General features: G+C 41.5%; 1 long non-coding RNA gene across 1 annotated transcript in view; it reads right to left on the minus strand.

Moving 5' to 3' along the window:
- The window catches only part of LOC144457497 (uncharacterized), a 42883-nt gene extending 20666 nt beyond the window's left edge, over positions 1-22217 (minus strand). The window contains exons 1-2 of the long non-coding RNA XR_013486840.1: positions 21984-22217; positions 21552-21637 (exon numbers count right to left, since the gene is read on the minus strand). This is a non-coding gene — a long non-coding RNA (uncharacterized LOC144457497). The remainder of the gene's footprint in view (positions 1-21551; positions 21638-21983) is intronic.
- Positions 22218-23158: the final 941 nt, after the last annotated feature.

A 23158-nucleotide genomic window follows, 5' to 3' on the forward strand; every position in this document is an offset into this window, starting at 1 on the left:
AAAAAAAATTAAAGTGTTTATCATTAGCAATTATAAATACGGATTTGATATGATTTTAGTCAAAATTTGTCCTGAAGGAATCAGAACAGCATCTGAGAGTACTCTTCCTATCAGGATTAAGCACAAAAAGATATTGTTGTTCAGCATTAAGAAATTTATTAACTGTATGGCCCTGAGAAAGTTTGTTTACCTCAGTTTACTGTTCTGTGAGGGGATAATAGTGGAATCCAGGGATGGTGTGAGGATCACATGATCGTAAAGCACTTGACACACTGCTTGGTGTAGGACAGTGCTATCTGAATATTAATTGTTTAAATGTAATTGTTTAAATTAAGTTCACCTAATTGGTAATTAATTGGTTTTGTTTCAAGTTTAAATTATGAACCCCAATTTCAAAGCAAAGTCAGCTCTAAGAAAAAGACAATGAAATTGAAGTGCATTTGTCCACAGTTTAATTTTTCTGTAGTTGGCTTGACATGCATTGCATGCCAAGTTCAGTCTAAAACTGGGCCCTCCTAACGGGGCCAGTTCAGAACTGGCTCAAATTGGGATTTTGAGGGTACAGCCTTATATTCCCTTTGAAGAGTAGGCGTTCCCAAGGGATGCCAATCAACTCTGGGAGGTGGGCCATATTAAAATGAGAGTCTTTCAGTATATGATACAAGTCACTCAATCTTAGTCAAAGAGACATCAATTTCCATATCACCTGTCTTGACAATAGGGAGGAATCAACATTCTTCCAGACCTGTCTAGGCAACTTAATGAGCAAGAATAGACCCATTTAGATTACATCTTAATGTCAGGACTGAACTTAGAAAGAAAGGGGCATGGGGAAGCTCTGAGTTTCCAAGATAATGATAACCAAGAAAAATCATTTTTTCACAAAATACATGATAATTGTTTATGGTATTGTTATATTTCCTAAATTTCCTTATGTTGTACAGTTTGGTAACAATTGTATCACCTATGTTGTTAGAAAAGCAATTTCTCTTATGATCTAGATGCTGTTAGATGAAGAATTGTACTGTTGGAGAAAAAAAAATTGAATGAGTCAGGAAGTGGTTAGGTCATTCTATCTGGCCATGTGTTGTAATATTCTGAATTACTGTTATTTAAGAAATCATAAACTTCCAAGCTTTGTCAATATTTAAAAGGGAAGTTTCAGCTAAAATTATTTGGCTCTCACTTACAAAAATTAAGATTGTTAACTAAGCTATTTGAAGTTATTATTTAAATCAAGTATTTACAAAAGCATTTTTGTGAAAGGAAACTTGGTAATTATGCAAAGAAAGGACCTTATAAAAATGTTGTAATTAATGTAGTTTACTATAATAACATCAGGATAAATTGTAAGCTGTTTTAAGAAAGGGAAATAATTTTACGTAGAAGTGTTTTGCAAAATCTTTTGTGGGATTTTTAGAAGGCCTGCCAAATTTCCATTTGCAAACTAATTTGTTGCGGTAATAATTTGATATTGAGGACAATTATGTCAAATCTGCTGTGAATTTCGAGTTTTAATCCTAGATTTGTTGTGTCCTTGGACTGGCCTTAAATGGGTGCTTTCTGAGAAACAGAGTCAGAGTCAGCAGCTCAATGGGAGCAATATTGGATGTCTAAGGCTAGTGATTAATATTAAAGCAATTACTGTAATGAGCTGTAAGTGGGAAAGATCTTGCTGTTCAGATCTACTTCATTAATATATGCAAACTACTTAAGACTTACCTTAAGATGTTCTCAACCAATGTGAGATTATAGTCACATATCTGAAACTCTGATTATTGGAACTTGCTATTCAAGACCTTATGGGACTGTTAACTGACTGTTATTCAGAGTCTGACTCCGGGTATTATTACCAAGGAATGCTATTGATCCACTGATTCACAATGCCAACAACCCTGTGGGGTCCATGAACTGCATCTAGGAACTGCAGAGGGTATTCTCATGGGAAAAGTTGGGAGAACAATTCTTCATGAGCTGAAGTAAGAGTCTCCTGACTCAGTTTCCCCAATATGAATATCTTACCTGGCAGATTTTAAACCTGGCTCAATACAATTGTCCATCTTATATAACTTCTTCCTGGAACTGCATAAAGTTAGGGAACGTTGTTCCCTTACTATAGTGATAACCCTATTCTTTTATGGCAAATTTCTATAATCAAAAAGCTGTGTAAGCACAATATTAAATCTATTCAATAATAGATCTGAGGTTATCATAGTAAGACGCAAGTATAAGATTGAGCTATTTGGCCTCAAATTTTAGAATTAAGTTTTTAGCTTTGACATCTGTTACTAGTATATATTCCTGTATAAGTTAGGGTCCTTTAATTCCTCATAATGGTATGGAGATAATTAGGTCAAGAACTGGTGAAACCAGGATATTATTTTGTTACTCAGTTAATATCATACCTGTCTCTGATGGGGTGCTTGGGTGCTTGTACTTGGACCCCAGTTTCTCCATAGCCTCAGAAACACTGTCCCTGGCAGTTTCTCCCCAGCCCAGGGACCCTGTGCTTAGCAATTACTCATGAGTGGACCCCAGCCCACTCCGTGGTGCAGTTCCAAACAGCACCTGAAAGATTTATTAGTTTAAACTGGCTTTGCACTGGGTCCTAAAGACATTCTTAGGCACTACTATACTATCCTACCACATTATCTACATCCTGGGCTCCTCATTAACTGTATTCTAGACTTAAGACATACGTATACTCCCTACATCTATCTTGTCAAACAAGACATTGATTGGTGGCAGACTGGACAACTCTCAGTTACCCTGAACTCTAGTTGACTTAGTGACGTAGCAGGCCTAAAACCATACCTCCATGTGGCCCCCCTTGTGGGCTCTTCCTAATGAACTCTGTGTAAAATGCCTGTGCAGTAGGTACAAGAAGTGCATGTTCTTTTAAGAACTGACCACTCCTTAACCACTCCCTAATCCCACCCTGAATCACCTAGTTAGCCTATTTGGCACATATTTTATTGTATTTTATCCTATATAAACTTTAACTGTACCCCTCTAAGATTGCAGCTTCCTTAAGAATCCTTGCCTGCTGAAAAGCATAACAATAAACTTTGCCACCTTGGCTTAAAGAATGCTTGAGTCTGTGAATTCATTCCTGATGACCCATGTACTTCAGTCTTTGAAGGGTCACAACCTCTCAACTTCTCAGCCTACAACATCTCAGTTTTGTTACAATTAGTTAATGTTAAAAGAAGAATGGTGTGTGGTCTATCTTGTAAATGCCTTAAAAGAAGCATCCACTTTCATTAGGTTTTATTTATTTGAACATGACCAGAAGGTGGAATTGTTTTATTACTTGATACGTACTGCTTTAAAATTGATCACTCAATTGTATGTATTAGAGTCCATCTTTTTATAGAAAGTGTTCTGTTATTAATTCCTTAGTGGAATCTCATCCTCCTGATGGGGGAATGAATGTGAAGTATAGAAACTGGGTTCTAATTTTCAATAATTAGGTTCTAATTTTCCTGTTTTTATTTGAGTTTCTTATCAATATGACAATTGGCCAAGGTTCTAATTTTGATTTTATAATAATAGAGACATAAGAATTGAGTAAACTTTCATTATTTGACCTGGTTATTGGCAAAGTAATTTAAAATTGTGGTAAGATCAATTTTGTAGGAGAGTGGACACAAGAAAGAGGAGAAGAAGTCTTAAAGAAGACAGTCTGCTAGAGACTGATTAAAGAACACTCAAGACTAGAAAACTCCTCAGATCTCCTCAACACCAGACAGCTGTATGAGATGAGACTCCTGAACCTTAAATGGGCAATTTATTTATTGTTTACTTTTTCCCTTTGCTATTTACTTACTAAAATGACTCCCCTCTTTGATTTGTCAATACGCCAATCAATTTCTCCCTCCCCTCTCCCATATTGTTACCCATTATAAGTCCCAAAAACCTCTTGATGAAGTGTTGATCATAAGGCTATGCCTCTCGTTAGAATCAGATGGGAGAATATGAAAAATTATTTTTCTTAGTAACATCATCTTAAAGACTCAGAGCTTCCCCATTGCCCTCTGTTCCAAGTTGAGTTTCTCAGAAGTAATTTATGATGTAATCTAAATGGGTAGATTCCTGCTCATTGTGTTGTGCCCCCCCCCCAAATGTTAATTCCTCCCTATTGTCAAGACAGGTGATGTGGAAATTGATGTCTCTTTGACCAGGATTAAGTAAGATACTTAAATCCTGTACTTAAAGACCCTCATTTTAATATAGCCCACCTCCCAGAGTTAATTGGCATCCCTTGGGAACACCTACTCTTTGAAGGGCAGATAACCCTGTCCCAACCTCCAAATTGAGACAGTTCTGAACTGTCCAGTTTTGGACTGAACTCCCAAGCAATGCATATCAAGCTAGCTTGAAAGTAAAATGGTAATGATGCGGTGAGCTCAAGCAGAGATCTCCCCCCACCCCCTTGTTCCAAAGGGAATCTGGCTCCCATTTGTCTACAGACCCCAGCTCCTTATCTCCCTTTGGAAGCCTTAGCCTTCGCCTTTTGGCCTTACTCAGATGCCTTCCAGCTCTCTCCATTACAGGCCCCATAAAACACTTAAACTACCCTACTTATCTCCCTTTGATTGATGCCTTCCTGTTCCCTCCATTACCTATTCCCATTGTCTATTCAATCTCTGAGACCTCCCCAATTAGAATTCTTACCTAGACCCTCTTCCCAGCCCCTTCTCTGGCCACCCAAAGTTACTTTAGGATGTAAGATCCACCCTGGCCCCCATTTAGATGCTGAGAACCTCATGCTCAAAAGGTTGAGACTTTCTCATGCTGCTAGTCTGCATTACCTGGCCTATATGATTTATCACTAATAAACTTTTCCTCTGGCTGAAGAAGATTTGAGTTGAATTCATTCAGGCAGGGCCCAGTACCGTGACCTTAGGGTGTCCCCCAGCAGCACCCCAAAAGTCCTAGACCTCTTCAGTGACACATGGACCCTAATTTCATTTGTCTCTCTCTTAGGATAGACTTTGTAATTTATTGCTGTTCATGGGGTTCAACTATATATATATATATATGTATATATATATATATATATATATATACATATATATATACATATATATATATACATATATATATATAATATGTATATATAAATGTGTCTATAGAGAGTTCCATATATAATCTTTTTTGCTTTTCTTTGCATAGTGAAATATTTTATGTTTGCTGATGTTTATATAACCCAAATTAAGTTCATAATAAGGAATAAAAGTTTTTACAAAGAATGCACATTCCTTGAAAGCTAGGACTGTTTCACTGTTGTCTTTGTATCTTTCACCCTCTCCCATATTAGCACCATATTGTGGGCACTTAGTGAATGCTTGATTGCACAAAACAAATGTTTAATCAATATCCCTTGAATGAAAAGAGCTAATGTGATATAGTTCAGAAAGAGCACTGGAAAGAGCCCTGGATTTGGAGTGAGCAAACGTGGGTTCAGATCCCAGTTCTATTATTTACTGGATGACTTTGGGCACGTCTCTTCTTTCTGGGACTCAGATTTTTAAGTTATAGAAGGAGAAAGCTAGACTAGGTGACTTTTGAGATCCCTCTACCTCTAAACCTATGATCCCATCATCTGAGAGTAGTGCTGTCCTGACATTGGCAAGGAAATCAGGACACGACAGATATATGCCTGCTGGTTTGGGCAGAAATCCCACTAACATTTCACTCTTTCATTTGTTCTCCTAAGGATGTGGTAGGTGTGGACTCATGTAACTCACAGACCTGTTTTCCAAGTCTATAAGACTAATAGGGCAGCTGAAGCCTGGAGAGGAGGGGGAAAAAATGTGCCTAGCATGAAAGAAGCTCAGGAAACCAAGAAAGCGGGGATGTTGGTAGGTAACCCCAAGACAAGGGGAGCCACCATAACTAGCAAGAGTTGGAGACCAAGAGTAAAGAAGCTCTACGGGAAATGAAATTCTCAGTGCTGACACCACAACTAATCTGTGTGGAAGAAGTATATTGGTATAGGTGCTGTGTCACCTTTACACACTAACAAAGTGGTAACTTTCTTTTCTCCCTCACTCTTCTTCCGCTTCCTCTCTCCTGAGAAGGCAAGTGCTGCTTCCTGAAAATAATCTCTGTCTCTCCACCAGCAGGGAGAAGAAAGTGTTGAGGTCAGGTTTGGGAGAGCAGTTTGAATGTGAAAGAATTCACTTAGACCCTCTCTGTAGCCGTTGGTGATGAGTTCAGGGTGGACCCCAAGAATGTTGGGGTGCTACCTGAAATGATGAGGGATAGACATGTGGGTCCTAGTGTCCTGAAAGAATTCACTCAGGCAGTCTATAAGTTAAAGGCATTTATTGGGGGTGACGCACCCAAGCAGTCTTACTCCGTGTAAGGCAGAGCCCCATTGGGCTCTACTCCACAGGGGAACAGAGTGGCCCCTGCTTCCTGTTATCTAGGCAGTTATCCAGGTCAACAGTATGGTTTAAATACACTTTTATGGAATGGGAGGAAGGGGACAAGAGCATGGGAGGTACAAGCATGGCTCCAAAATGCCTGGTATAGGGGGCAGCTAGGTGGTGCAGTGGATAGAGCACTGGCCCTGAAGTCAGGAGTACCTAAGTTCAAATCCAGTCTCAGACCAAACACTTGACACTTACTAGCTGTGTGACTCTGGGCAAGTCACTTAACCTCAACTGCCTTAAAAAAAAAAAAAAAGAAAAATGCCTGGTATATCAGGTAGTCCGGAGGTGATAAGCAAAGAGAACAGGAAAGGGGAGGGGAAGAGTTGTTCTGGAATTGAGGATGCTTTGTGAAAACACACAGTTAAGTCCAAGGTGCGGTCTTCAATGTATAGACTTCTTTGATCATTTTTCTGGCTGGTCACATCCCACATCTTATCTCCTATCTCACATCCTGCTTGCTACATCTTCCTCAAGCACTCTTTTCTACCTCATCAGAAAGGATGACAGATAGACACACAGAGACAGAGAAAACTTTACTTGAGTTTTACAATTGTGGCATTTTGCCAGAGTAGTTCTCTGATTGGAAGCCAGAAATGAAAAAGAAAATTATTGATTCATTTTCATGGTTCTTAGGGCAGAAAAGTATAGTAGGATCTCTTTAGACAATCAGTGACAGAACTGAGGACTATGGTTTGCATAGCAGAGCTGGTTTTTGAGAAAGGAGGACCTTCACTACTTTCCTTTCCTTTTCCCCATGCTGGAATCAATCAATCAATCAATAAGAATTTATTAAGCACTAATTATATGCTGGGCACTGTGCTGGATGTAAGGGATATGAGGACAAAGCAAAGATAGTCCCTATACTCACTGTGCTAACTCCCTTCCAGCAGGAAGGAGCTGATGGAGTGACTAGCATGGCAGAGGACTGACTAGCTGAGCAGCTGTGTATGAGTGGTATCATTTTTCTTCCCATTGCCTCCCAAGGATTGGGGACTGATTTGAAAGGAAAATCACTTCTAGGGAGAGGAGGAGTGGGCTGGACTAGAAAGTCTTACCCAAAGGGAAAAGGGACTCTGCGAATAAAAGGGGAAGCTTCAGGGCTTGCTTAGTTCAACATATTGCTATACCACTACACATGGGAAATAATTCTGCCAGGTTATCTAAGTTCGCATTTTAAAATAGATGACATTCGTGCAGACACATAAAAAATTACAAGATCGTGGCCCTGTGCGTGCTGTTCAGTTGTTTTCCAGTTATGTCCAATTCTTTGTGACCTCACTTGGGCTTTTCTCGGTAGATACTGGAGTGGTTTGCCATTTTCTTCTCCAACTCATTTGACAGATAAGGAAACTGAAGCAAATAGGGTTAAGTGACTTGCCCAGGGTCACACAGCTAGTAAGTTTCTGAGGCTGGATTTGAGCTCAGGAAGATGAGTCTTCCTGACTCCAGGCCTGGCACTCTTTCCCCTGAGCCACCTAGCAGAGAGAAATGAATCATAGATTTAGAAGAGGTTGTTTTCAAAACAAAGAGACTTTGCTTGTGGCTTTGTCAAGATGGCTTAAGCATATATATAAGTTTTTCTCTGACTGTTCTGACTGACTACTGAATGTTTCCTTCCTGGGCGCTCTGCCTCTCTTTTCTCACCACCCAATGCTCTTCTAAAGTAAGTGCCAGGAGCCTAAGGGAGAAGACCGGAAAGAGTGAAGGGAGCAGGTGTCAGAAGATCTTTGATTTGAAGTTTGGCTTTGGAAACGGAACTGCCTGGCAGTCAGAAGTTAGTATTAGCCTCAGGCTCTGAGACGAGTCCAGACTCTTTCTACTTCTAAGCATGCCTCATCCCCCAGTTCCTTACTCTATCTGCTACCTCTACATGTAGTGCTAGGGGTGGGAGGTGGTTGTGCGCAGGTAGCTAGAGGAAATCCATCCTAGGGGCCACTACCATCTCTCTGAGAGAACACAAAATGCCTCACACAGTTTATTGCCCACCCCCCTTTATGCTCATATTCTTTAGTTTCCCGTAAATCTCACCTCAAAAATACTGTTTGGCTAAGGGCAGCTAACTGGTGCAGCGGAAAGAGCAGTGAACCAAGAGTCGGGAAGACACCTCTTCCTGAGTTTTAAAATGGTCTCAAGACACTTACTAATTGTGTGACCGTGGGCAAGTCACTTAACCCTGTTTGCCTCAGTTTACACATCTCTCAGATGAGCAGGTGAATAAAATAGCAAACCACTACAGTGTTCTTGTTAAGAAAACCCCAAATGGGCTTTTTCTTGCCTCTTGGCTTCCTTTAAGTCCCAGTGAAAACAATCACTTTCTACAGGAAGCTTTTCCAAATCCCCCTTAATCCTGGTTCCAATTCCCTCTGTTGCTTAATTCCAATTTATTTTCATATAGCTTGACTGTTCATAGCTTTTGTACGCTGTCACCCCCATCAGACTGTGAGCTCCTTGTAGGAGCATTTGCCTTTATTTATCTCCTCAGGTCTTAGCACAGTGTCTGGCACAAGGCGCTTAAAAGTGTTCCTCGACTGACTGATTATGTGAGGTCTTGCCTAATTGACTCCCTCACCCCAACTGTTAGTATCTTCTCTCCCCCCACCCCCATTACCTTCTGTTTATTATGTTTATTGAGGCATATTGGTGTGGTATTAGGATAGACTTAGGTTAGAGTTCTATTAGGATAAAGTTTATAGCTCATAGATTTAGAACTACAGGCAACTTAAGAGATCAGCTGGTCCAACCCTCTCCTTTTATAAATAAAGAAACTGAGTGTTTAAGAGTCTTGCAGAGTGCTAAGTAATTAGTAAGTGTCTGAGAGTGGATTTGAACTCAGGACTTCTTGAATCCAAATCCAGTGTGCCACCCACTATAAGATCCTGACTTTCAGTTCACTGGATCCATGACCTGATCCATGTGGATGTGCCTTCTAGCAATTCGAATTGTAACCCGTGCATGTCTTCTTATCCAGTGATGTCTCCCATAAATCCTACTCCATGGGAACTCTACCCAATATGCTGGAGGTCCTTCTCTAAGACTTTTGAGTGGTAGGTACCAATACAGCCCTCAGCTTGTCCATCCTCTCTCCCTCATAACTGAGCTACTTCCTTTTCTACTTCCAATTCATTTCCTGCATAATATCTCTTAGGCTACTCTCTAACCTGTATCTTCCTACCATTATTTGAAATGTGCTACAGCATTCCCTGTGTCTCTCTCTGTAGACCTTTGGGCCACCAACAACTTGGATTTTTTATCCTTAAGGAAGAAAAAGAACCAAGAAACATAAATTTGTCGGTTCCCACCTCAAGTCCAAAGGTGGTACTCGGTGAGACGATATGAGGAAACTTTTAATGAATGGGCATTTATTTAGCTTCTACTGGGTACAGGCCAAGACACTGACCATAGTGAGGAAATAAAAAGGAAGTATGAGACATTCTACCCTGGGCAGCTACTCATGGGACTACTGAAATTGTGTCTCAAAAGATGAAAATGACTCAGACAAAAACTCCCTCTTTTCAAAGAGCTCGCATTCTAATTTGGGAGACTGAACAAAGGGGAAATAATTTAATCAATTTATGAAGCAACATTGCAACAAGTGCACAATAATATGGCACAAATGAAACCCATCTATCCAGAGAGAATACAAAGAAAAACAATAATCTGTTGAGTAGAATTAATCCGAGAAGATTTAGGTGAAGACGTGAGCTTTGAGTTTTCCCAAAATGGACTGGTGGGAAGAAAGCAAAGATGCTCCAGAGGCAAAGTTATGGGATGAAGAAAATAGTCTTTTGTACACAGTAAACTTTGGAAAATCACAAAGAAGACATAGGATTGAGAGATGGAAGAAAGGAAAGAATAGTCAATTGCTGCTAGAAGGCTTAGGGAAAATGATGATTGAAAGTAGGTCCTTTGGGTCTAGGGAGGCAGCAATTGGTAAGGTAAGAAAACAATTTCAGTAGAAGGGTGGGGATACATGCCAGATTGCTGGGGGTTACTCAGGAAATGGTTACATAGGAATGTCTGTAGAAATCAGACAATACAACTCTTTATTTTACTGAGCTGGAAACTAAGGGCTAGAGAAGCCAAGTGACCTGTCCAAGGTCTCAGCACAGTATTTGGAGGGAATTGAAATCAGGTCCTCTGCCTTAGAATTTATTGCTCTTTCCAGAATACTGTGATGCCTCTAAGTCAATAAAGCAATAGGGAAGTTTTTGAGATGGAAATTTAAAAAGTATCTGAGAATAATTTTTCTGACAGGTGTGTATATTTATTCAACAAGTAGCATATTTACGGAGTACCTACCATGTACCCAGCATTGGCCCAGGCACATAGCCCAGTAAGGAAGTGGGGGGTTGTGGGGAAAGTAGAGGGAATAAAAAGAAAAAGATCCTAGAGAAATGATACCAATCTCCCTGAACAGATTAGAAAAAATGGGGGGGAGTGGTATGGGTTTGGAGATTGGAGAGACAGCTGGTCTCTGAATTGTGTTGCAGGCTTTCAGAGAAGGAAATTAATAATGGGGACTAGAAATGATGTTTCCTGAAGGAATTAGGTCTTGAAATGGACCTTGAAGGATGAGTAGAATTTTTATGAGCAAACAGGAGAGAGCAGAAGGAAGTTCAGAAAAAAACAAAGACAAGCAAGACAGCTTTGGGATGAACATGTTAGATTTATTACTTGCTTAAAAAAAGCAATCTACACATAATGGGAATTTATAGTTTTATGTACAATCCTATCTTTTTTGGACATGGGTATGCTCATGTTTGTTGGGTTTTGTCAAGTTTATAACAACAGCCACAGCAAAGAGCATTAAAAGTATGTATGGGCAGAAGGGACGAGAGGAGGTATTTTGAGAAGAAGAAACAATACGAGCAGAATCCAAAGTGTCAGAATTGGAAGAGACTTCAGAGATGGTGAAGTCCAAACCACACTTGACCAAGTATCCCTTCTATAACACTCCTAACAAAAGGTCATCTAGTGTTTATTTGAAACCTTCTGGTGATGGGTAACTTAAAGCAGCCCATTCTACTTTCTGACAGCTCTAATCATTAAGAGCACTTTCCTTAAACCCAGCCTGTATCTGCCTCTTTCCCAGCTACTATCTGTTGTTCCTAGCCCTGCCCTCTGAGACTAAGTATAAATGAATCTAATCCCTTTTTCATGTGACAACCTTTCAAATCCAAAGTATCTTGACTCTTAAGTCCTCATTTCCTCCAGCTGATTTTCATATGCTAAGGTAGGACAGGAAGAAGAATCAGCAAAAGAGAAAAAACAATCAATAAACATCTGTTAAGTGCTTCCTATGTGCCAGGTGCTGTACTAGGTTTAGGGGAAGGCCATATCCAATAATAATCATTAAAATGACATAGCATTTTAAAGTATGCAAAGCATTTTACACATACTTGAGACCCACAATAACCTCTTCTTATTCCCATTTTATAGAGGGGGAAACTGAGGCTCAGAGAGGTTTAGGGAGTTGCTTATCATTATACAAGTAGTTGTCGAACCCCACGAACCCCAGCTTTAAACAGAGTGTATTCTAAGAAAGAGACAAATGAAGTTAGGGTGCATCACCATTTTAATTTCTCTTGAACTGTCTTGACATACATTGCAGGGGGGTTCAGACCAACACTGGGCCTCCCTAAGTGGGCCAATTCAGAACTGACTCAATTGGGATTTGGGGGTACAGGGTTATATGCCCTTTGAAGAGTAGGTGTTCCCAAGGGATGCCAATCATCTCTGGGAGGTGGGCTATATTAAAATGAAAGTCTTTGAGTACATCACTTAGGTCACATAATCCTGGTCAAAAAGACATCAATTTCCATATCTCCTGTCTTGACAATAGGACAGAATTAACATTTTCCCAGACAGGTCAGGGCAATACAATGATCAGGAATCCACCCATTTAGATTAGATCTTAAATTCCTTCTGAAGGAGAAACTCAACTTGGAACAGAGAGGGATGGGGAAGCTCTGAGTCTCCAAGATAATGGTTACTAAGAAAAATAATTTTTCACATAGTAAATGAGAAAGGCAAAATTTGAACTAGGGTCTCCCTGATGCCAAGTCCAGCATTCTATCTACTACACCATACTAGAGTAACCAGAAAAGCACTAAAAATAATAATGATAGGTGATGATAGCTAACATTCATACAGCACCTACTTTTTGCTAGGCACACTGTACTAAGCACTTCATAAATATTGTCTCATTCAAACTTCACAACATAAGAGAATCAAGGTAGTATAGTATGACTGAAGCCAAGGGAAAAGATTTCCATGAAGGAGGGGGGAACTGTCAAGTGCTGCTAGAAGGCTTAGAGAAAATGAGGACTGAGACAAGGCCCATTGGGTCTGGGGAGGAAGTCATTGGTAAGATAAGCAAAAAAAGGTGGGGATACAAGCTAGATTGTGCTAGTGAGGCAACAGTGTTTGTGGTTGTGAACCACTTGCTCAAAAATTGGATAGTAAAAGGAGGACAAGAAATAGGAGAGGAGCTAGAGTAATCCATCAAAAATGGCAAGGGTTTTCAATGGAGGTAAAAGGAAGGGAGTAAACGTTTTCAAACAGGAGTGGAGTCAATGAGGAGGAAAAGGGGGAAAAAATCTGTAATCAAGGCCTCCCAGGAGCTGGGAAGAGATGGGGCTTATGGTATGGGAAAGGAAGATAGCTTCAGAGGAAGGACCTCTATTTCTCTCAGACTAGAGAAAAGCCTTACAGGGATGATACAGAGACAGAGATATGTCTGGGAGAGAAGGAAAACTCACGACAAGCAGTGAGACAAGGGGCAATATTGGCTCTTGAGGAGAATAATGCCTCCTTCTCTCCATTCCACAGGCACTCCCCGAGATTAGGACCTCACCAGGCTTTGCCGGGACTGTTGGAGTTCACCTCCTGACTGGTCTCCCTTCCTCACTCTAACCTCTTCACTCTTCCCTCTCCTCTCTTTTCCCCTCTTCACTCCATCCTCTCCATAGCCCCAAAGTAATTTTCCTAAAGTGTAAGTCTCACTGTATCATACACCACCACACCCAATGTACTCCAGTAGCTCTCTATTACCTCCAGGCTCAAATATAGACTCCTCTGCTCTGCCTTTTAAGCTCCTTTACAACAAGGCCCCTTCCCTGTCTTCTTATACATTCCTCCCACCCATCCACTCCAGATCCAGCCATCCTCACCTAATCTTCCAATCCTTATACCTGACCTTCCATTTCTTGCCTCCCACATCCTGGCACTGACTGTCTTCCAAACTTCAAATGCTCTCCCTCCTGACTTCTGCCTCCTCCAGTCCTGAGTTCCCTTTAAGATTCAGCTCAACTGTCACCATCTGCAGGAGGTCTTTCTTGGTGTACCTAGCTACTGGTGTCTTTTCCTCTAGGTTCACCTTATATCTACTTTGTATGTATTTCGATTTTATATATATATATATATATATATATACACACACACATACCTATACACACATATGTATGTATGCATGTGGTCTTCCTCTCTACCTTAGAATGTAAACTCCCTGAGGGCAAGGACTGTCTCTCTTTGTATTCCCAGTGCCTAGCCCACTGCCTGGCATAGAGTTGGTGCTTAATAAATGCTTATTATTTGTTTGATTAAAAGGTGGAATTTGTAATTTCATGAAAGGAATGACAAAGTTTAGTTTAGAGAAAAAAGAAATAGGGGAACAAGATAACTGTTTTGCAGAAGGTAAGATGACCATTGTAGGGAGTGCACTGGGAAATGAACAAAAGATGAATGAAAAGACTGATGGAATGATGGGGAGAGCCAGACTGCCACTAAATAGTGGGAGTTGCAAAAGGCCTTCTCTCCACCATTCTGCATATTCTGCTGCAATGCTCTCAAGTCTCTCAACCACTAAGGGGGAAGAAAACCAACCACATCAGCTTTGCACAGTCCAGCAGGATATGGAGTGACTTAGCTATCTGCTGACTCTGTTTTGACTCACTTGCCTCAAAAGTAATACTCAAGACATTTCTTACTCAAGACAACTTCCCTTCTCAACTCTCCTCCAAAGTGGAAACCTGGGGCACTGTTCTAGTGGGGCTTCCTTTCCTAGTTAAGCATACTTGTGTACCACCTAACCTTACATTTGCTTGTATGCACATGACCTCTTAGTGTGTCTTGCACAATCCCATCCCAAAGCTAAAGCAAGACCCTAGGATGAAGAGTGGGTCCAGAACCTATGTGAATATTCTACTCCACAGGTAAATCCTCTTGGGGCGATTTCAGTTGTTGATATCTTCAGGAATAAAAACAGCTCTTAGCACAGTGGATAGAGCACTGGCCCTGAAGTCAGAAGAACCTGAGTTCAAATCCAGCCTCAGACCAAACACTTAGCACTTACTAGCTGTGTGACCCTGGGCAAGTCACTTAACCCCAATTGCCTAAAAAACAAAAAACAAAATGCCCCCAAAAAACAGCTCTTAGAGCTACATACAGGATGTCCCAAAGGTCTTAGTGCAGTGACACCTTGCATAAGCAGGCAAAAGAGAAAGCCCACATGTCTACCCTTTGAAACGGACCCATTCTAGGGAAGCTTAAATTAACTCTGGAAAGAATGAGTAAGAAGGTGGTTAAAGCCCACTCTTTGACCACACTTAGAAACCCTGTCCTAATTAATGAGAGATAAGGGGTGATTCTGATTAGCCAACAACAATAAGGAAGAGGTAGGGGAGAAAAAATAGAAAGGCAGACTCAGATTTCTTCACCAGTGGGAGGCAGGTGACATAGTAGAAAGAACCTTGCATTCTTTTTTCTTTTTGGTGAGGCAATCAGGGCTAAGTGACTCGCCCAGGGTCACACAGCTAGTAAGTGTTAAGCATCTGAGGCTGGATTTGAACTCAGGTCCTCCTGACTCCAAGGCCAGAGCCCTATTTACTGAATCACCTAGCTACCCCTCCTATTTCTTCTCTTTTTTAAATTTTAACATAGCTCTTGCTAGAGCTTTTTGCTAGAATCCTTAAGATGCTCTCCTTTGGAGAAACCATGGTGTGCTAGCTGTGGGAGGCTTTTGGTCATGGGAGTGAGATGGTCAGACCTGTGCTTTAGGAAGATCATTCAGGCAGCTGGGAGAAGGCTAGATCATACAAGGATCAGACACAGGCATCACTTCCCTTCACAATCACCCATCAAATTCAATTCAACAAACATTTATGAAGCGCTTGTTATATATAAGAAAAAAATGAAAAATAGTCCCCACTCTAAGAGAATTTACATATGCCCAAAACATAATATATCACCATGTACAGTGTTTTGCATATAAGCAGGTAAATAAAGGCTTTCTCATTCATTCATTCATTTTGGTACCTGATTATGTTCAGTCCAGCACTTGGATATATCCTCTCTTAATGATCTCTAATTATTTCCCCTCTAATTATTTCCCACCCATGAGCCTCTAAGTTCCTTAAGGACAATCATTGTGGCCCAAGTTTCTAGAATAACAATACTTGTCCTAGTACAATGCCCAGCGCACACAATGCTGGGTGCAGGTGGGAAGACACACAACACAGAATCTACAGAATCACCCAAGGAATAAAATGAGATGGCCAAGCCTGAATCCAGGAAGAACACTTTGAGGGTGGGGGCCTCTCCTCTGCCTCCCAGAGCCCCTAGCTCTCTTCAGGGTTCAGCTCAGATGCCTTTCCCAGTTCTAGTGGTCACTACTCCCTACTCCATGACACCCCATCCCCAAATTTACTTTGTACTTCCTTTACTTAGATGTTGTATGAACTTCTCTGTGTATATGTTGCTTTCACCAAGAGAATGAAAACTCCTTGAGGGCAGGACCTGTTTCATGTGGTGGGGTTTGTATCTTGAGCACCTACCTAGCCCAGTGCCTGGAAATAGGAGGGTTAGATAATAGTTAATAATAAATAATAAAAATTTAATAAATCCTTGCTGAATAGAACTGAACTGAGCTGAATTGAAGTATGAAGTGATTTAGCAGAGGCTGCCTTCAAGGAGTGAATGGCAGTCTTTTTTAATGTTCTTTTTATTTTCGAAATGAACAAACACTTATTTCTTCTGCCTCCTACCTCCTCCATGGGAGGGGGAGAGCAGAACCCTTGTGACAAATTAGCACCGTCAATTATCATCTCTGCAGATAACCCCCTTTGTTGTTATTTTTGTTGTTTGGCTGTTTTTAGTCATGTCTGCATCTTTGCGACCCCATTTGGGGTTTTCTTGGCAAAGATACTGATACAAAAATCACCCACTTGCTGGGTTCTTCTCCAGCCCATTTTACAGATAAGAAAACTGAGGCAAACAGGGTTAAGTGACTTGTCCAAGGTCACATAGCTAGTAAGTATCTGAGGCCAAATTTGAACTCAGGAAGAAGAGTCTTCCTGACTCCAGGCCAAGTGCTGTATCCACTGCAGGGCCACCCAGCTGCCCCTCTTAGAATCCCCAGCATCCTTGAAAGCTCAACTCAAAAGCTACCTCCTTCAGAAAATGTGTCGGGGAAGCCCTCCAGTGGTATAAATGCTTGGCTTCAGATGTTCATGCTCTCCTCCTGGCAATCACTTTGTATTTACTTTGCGTGTATCCACTTGTCTGTGTTATGTGTTACTTCCCTCAGCACAAAATCCAAGGTTTCTAGAGCAGGGATTGTCATTTTTGTCATAGTGTTGCCTGGGGTTAGCCCAGTGCCTGGCACATAGTAGATGCTTGTTGAATGAACTAACATATGAATGAATGAAAATGTTCTCTGGGTTTTCCCCTGACTTTCCAGTGTGAAGGACTCCTTCCTCAGGAAGTCATGGGTGGAAACATTCCATCATTTAGCTGAGTCAGTTTAGATGTACAAACTGGGCATATTTCCTCATTCACTCTTTCTGACTTAAACTCCAGATTCAGACCTTGCTTAGAGGTATGAAAATGTCAGGTTGGAGTTGCCAGCCTGTATTGTTATTTCTGCTTCTACCTCAGCACTTGGGCTCACCTTATCAGTTACAATCTTGGCACTTAATTTATACCCCTCCTTGGTAAAAGGAATGTCTCTGGGAAGACAGAAAGAGCCTCTGCCAATGAACACTTTAATTGCTAATTAATTTATAAAATGACAAAATGGGGTGGGCACACCTGGTTCTTCAGGTAATTGCCAGGAAAGACGGTGATGGCAGCGGGAAGTGAAGTTGCAATTACACTTTAATAAGGCACGGAGGGTGTGGGAGCAACATCACAGAAAGTAGAGACAAACAGTGAAAAGGGATATAGAGGCAGACAGTGTGGTGACAGGCAGTGTGGGCAGAGGATGGGGCAGGGGAGAGGCACAGAGAATCAATCACAGAACCCTAAAATAGAGTTGGCAGCTTTCAGCTGCATAGACCCAGATGGAGATGGAAAAGTACTGGGCGGGGGGTGGTACAGGGGTGGGAAGGCAGGAGTTGGGACTCTGATTTTTATTATTTTTTGGGGGGCAATTGACTAACTCTAATCTGTGTTACCTTGAGGTTTGTTCATTGACAGAGCCAAATCATCTCAAAGTTGTCAGTAGATCTTTTGATTTAACATATCCATGGCATCTCAAAATGATCAGCACCCTTCGGTGTCTGGCTGATCTTACTGCAAATATCTGGAAGTCATCTGAGATTTACATATCATAGGCCCTGATATCCAGGTTTAGATGGCTCATTCAGCACATATTACCAGGATGTGATTTTTGGTTAATAAATGACATAGTTTGCAAATCATGCTCCTTTGATCTTTGGGACAGTCTGTATGTGACTTCTAGGTTCCCCTTTAGCAATCTTCCTTCTTGCCATTGGTACTGATGGGGTGCTTTGGTGCTTGTGCTTGGACCCCAATTTCTCCCTGGCTTTAGAAACACTATCCCTGACAGTTTCTCCCCAGCCCAAGGACCCTGTGACTAGCAATTACTCATGCGTGGGCCCCAGCAAGACCCTTATCTCTCTCCTTAGTGCAGTTACAAACAGCACCTGAAGGAATTATTAGTTTGAACTGGCTCACTATGAAGACATACTACCACCCTACCTCATTATCTACATCCTGGGCTCCTCACTAACTGTATTCTAGACTTAAGACATATGTATACTCCCTACATCTATCTTGTCAAACAAGACATTGATTGGTGGCAGATTGGACAACTCTCAGTTACCCCTTAACTCTACTTAACTTAGTGATGTAGCAGGCCTAAAACCATACCTCCATGTGGCCCCCCTTGTGGGCTCTTCCTAGTGAACTCTGGGTAAAACGCCTGCGCAGTAGGTACAAGAAGTGCATGTTCTTTTAAGAACTGACCATTCCTTAACCACTCCTTAATCCCACCCTAAATCATCTAGTTAGCATATTTGGCACATGTTTTATTGTATTTTATCCAATATAAACTTTAGCTGTACCTCTCTAAGGTTGCAGGATCCTTTAAGAATCCTTGCCCGCTGAAAAGCGTAATAATAAACTTTTTGCCACCTTGACTTAAAGAATGCTTGAGTCTGTGAATTCATTCCAGACGAACCTGTCATGTACTTCAGTCTTTGAGGGGTCATAACCTCTCGACCTCTCATACCGCAACAGTACTGTATACTGGCTATTTTTAAACTTACTAACATTGCCCAGAAAGGGGGGAGGGTGTAGTTGGGGGACCAGTACAAGACACAATTTTAATATAATCCCAAAGCTACTAGTACCTAGAATATTTTTTCCCCTCTCATTTGATACTACCACCCTAAACCTCTGGCCTGAGAATTGCCTTGATTTATTTCCCTGACCTATGATTTCTTTGGTATAGGAAGCTCCCAGCATGGAAATTCCCTCCATTGGTACAGATCAGCAACTCTTCTGTAAGTTAATATCTTAAAGAATCATCTGGAGCAAGTTACCAAAAGATCGTTATCAAGCAGTAAAGGGACTTGCCTAGGGTCACATAGCTAGTATTTAAATCTAGGTCTTCCTGCTTCCAAAGATGATTCTGCCTCTCATTTAAAAATAAAAATTATTCTAATTGTTGACAAATTAACAAATATATCCAGCTTAAAGATACACATATGAATATATTATACATATATTATGTACATGTATAATACGTATACACACACATATATATTCATTCTTTACTAAGGGTTTAAAGCAAAAATGCAAGGAAGGGGAAGCAAAAACAGCTTTCTAGGAGAGATTTTACTTTGTTATTTTTCTGGGCCATCTCCTTGAGCTGGAAGTCAATGAGACCTACTTCTCCTAATTAAACCAAAAGGGAGAAGTTGGTGGAAGGTCAGGACTAAGTCACTCAGTAGAATAAGAAGTTGTTCAGCAATAATAAACATTTAGACTTATAAAATTGAAAATTGATTTTAATTCTATTTTAAAGACTTAATTGTGGGTTTATTACTCTCCTAGACCAATGTGATTTGGGTTAAAACTGGTCTTTAAGGAAAAAAAAAAGAAAGTTTCAGAGATTGAAATTTACATTGCCTTTCAGCAGAGGGGAAGGAAGGAAGGAAGGAAGGAAGGAAGGAAGGAAAGGAAGGAAGGAAGGAAGGAAGGAAGGAAGGAAGGAAGAAATCAGTGTTGCTCATCTGGAAGTTTGGTTCCCAGTCAGCAGCTCCTTTTCTGTTCACAGAGGTTGCTGTTTGTCCTTTGTTCTCTAAGAACACCACTAGATCTGGGAGGTGGTGCTGTGATATGCAAGCAAACTGATTTAAGGGAGGGACATAGGTCTGGACAAATGGAGATGGCCCAGGACGCTTTCATTGATTGGCCTCCAGTAGGTTCCAGGCCAAGCCCTACTTGGTCATGGTTTGGGCCCTGATTCCCTCAGAATAAATGTAAATACCAATTGTATCTGTTTTGGTCAGAAACCCAGAGGGTCTTCCCCTCCAGACTTTTTTTTTTTAAAGAGGGCATTCTTTGTCTCTTTTTTTTTTTTTTATTAAGCCTTAATTACTGAATGGGTGCTGCTTCAGTCAAACAGAGACCTATTAAAGACCTTTGCTAGAAAAGGCCAAGGTTCCCTACTGCATCCTGGGCTACCTTCAGTTGTCCTGATCTATAGCTTGTCACTGGACCCAGATGGCTCCAAAGGAGAAAGTGAGGCTGGTGACTTTGCACAGCCCTCCCTCACTTAAATCCAATTCACTTGTGTGAGAGATGATCTCTCAGAAGTGAAGCCTCCTCAAAGGGTCATTAGTTCTTGTTAATGGTTCTGGTATTGTTGCTTTTGAGTGGTACATGTGTACCAACACTAAGTGAAGACCCCTCAGAATACAAGACCCCCTCCCCTAGCCTTCTCCCTCCCCTACTCTTAGATAGTGTTAGCAGAGATTCCTGAGCCATAAGAGCATCCTGTCTATCTCATCCTCTAGCTAGTTATATGACCTTGGGTAAAAGGCTGCTGAAACTGTGAGGCTCTGAAAAGGGGAACATGCTAACATAATTTCTATACCTCTTTGTTCTCTCTGTTGCTGGGGTAGTTTTTGCACGAATAGATTGTACACCTGAGTCTCAGCCAATGAGCTGACAGGAAGGGAGTTAGGGTGGGCTGCTGCATTAAGGTCTATATAATCTTGCCTTAAAGAGCACTCACACTCTTGGGGCAGCTTAGGCAGTACGGGGGTGCTCTTTCTCGAGAAAGTCAATAAAGAGATTTCTCCTTTTTGCAAACTTTTGTCAAGCTCTGGTTGCATGCCAACGGCATCACTTCCCTCGTATCTGGGTCTTCAGAACAGAAGGACAAACAGCAGACCAGAGCGAGTCTAAAATCCTTACCTTTGTAACTCCACCCTTCATCCATCTACATTTCAGAGAAACTGCCTAAAGGCCAAGCTTTTGTCTTGTAATTACCTCCACTCAGGACTGAATTCTATTAGGAACTGAATCTCCCCCCTTGCATTGTCTGCCTTGGTAACCTCACCCATGGTCCACCTATCCCAAGTTCCAGTTCCTTGGTAACCGCACCCATAACCCACTTAACTCAATTCCATTGGATTCAATCACTCTCTTCATAGTCTTTACTTTTTGTTCATTTTGGCTTGATGCTCAACACCAAGGAAAGAGGGCTTCCACCAGCCAGTATTGTACCATCCATATGTGGAACCATCGGTCACTGTAAATGGAGAAAGTCTGAATGCTGTGGATAAGTTCACTTACCTTGGCAGTATACTTTCTAGAGCTGTCCATATAGATGATGAGGTTGATACATGCATTGCCAGAACCAGCTCAGTATTTGGGAGGCTCTGAAAGAAAGTTAGGGAGAGAAGAGGCATTGGGCTGCATACCAAACTAAAGGTCTAGAGTGCCATCTTGCTGACTACACTGTTGGATGCCTGTGAAACCTGGACCTACCAGCGCCATGCCAGAAAACTGAAGCACTTCCATTTGAGCCATCTTAAGAAGATTCTAAAGATTACCTGACAAGATAAGGTATCCAACAATGAGATCCTCTCTGGAGCCGAACCACCAAGCATTCACATTACTGCAGAGAGCACAACTCTGTTGGGCTGGCCGTGTAGCCCAAATGCTAACTGCATGCTTACCTAAAAGACTGTTTTTACGGAGAACTTACACAAGGTAAGTACTCACATGGTGGTCAGACGAAGTGGTACAAGGACACTCTCAAGGTCTCTCTGAAGAACTTTCGTATCAGTTGTGAGACAGAGGAGAAGTTGGCACAGCACTGCCCAGCATGGCATGCTCACATCAAAGAAGGCACTGTATTCTATCAGCAAAGCAGAATCATGGTAGCACAGAGGAAACATGAGCTGTGCAGATCCAGAGACCTCTCTATCCCAAATGTTCTAACAGACGACCTTGAACCTTCTGAACTCCTACTGGACTGATCAGCCACAGTCAAACAAACCTTACCCTGACCCTAATATCATGACGTCATTGGTCCTCTTTGCAGACAAAGGACAAATAGCAATCTGTATAGTACCCCACCATCCACCTCCACCTCTGGGGACAGAAGAATGGATATTATCTTTAATTCTAGAGTGGGGTCACAACTCCTAACATGGTAGATCATGAGCCCCCACCATTATGCTTCACATTAAGAATCAATCAGTAGACTCAACTAGTTCTTAGAAAGGTCTTTATTCAAATGGCATAGAAATAACAGTAGTTACAAAACATTTCCTGCAACACCCCGAGCGCACAGTCTCACAAATATGCATAGAGTATGGAGAGGGGGAGAGAGTGGGCACAAACTTAAAGCATAATTGTAGTGAGGAACATGAGGAAGGAGGCACCTGTGATTAAGACAACTCTGTAATAGCAAGGTCTCAATGACTTTTCCCTCGGTAGTCCTTATGATCGCTATGTCTTTGGTGATGGACAGGTCACTCTCCTGCCAGGTTGTGTTGACCGCCCACATGCTTAGATGGGTCACTTGGCTGGGTTTGGCACCACATCTCTGCTGGATGGTCTGATCTGCTGGACACCCCAGCCTAGCTCTTCAATAAGCAGCTGCAGCTTTGACCATCTCCAGCCCCAGGCTCAGATGGGTGCTACTTACAGTTATTCAGAAGCGGCAGAGATACTTAACCTAAGATTGGCAGAAGCCTCTCCAGGTCTACGGTCTCAAATCTTCGATCCTGAGGCTTGTTACCTCCCAGGCTAGAGGTTACAGAGGTGTATCCTCTCCTGTTTAACAATCCTTCCCTCAGGCCAACTCTCTCAGCCAATGGCGGGAGTGCTGCTGTTTGTCCTTGACCAAGAAGTCAGGGAGGTGATGTCATGACATGCAAGTGAATTGGATT

The sequence above is a fragment of the Phascolarctos cinereus genome, unplaced genomic scaffold, assembly GCF_003287225.1.
Source record: "Phascolarctos cinereus isolate Bilbo 61053 unplaced genomic scaffold, phaCin_HiC Scaffold_5;HRSCAF=322, whole genome shotgun sequence".
Taxonomy (NCBI): Eukaryota; Metazoa; Chordata; class Mammalia; order Diprotodontia; family Phascolarctidae; genus Phascolarctos; species Phascolarctos cinereus.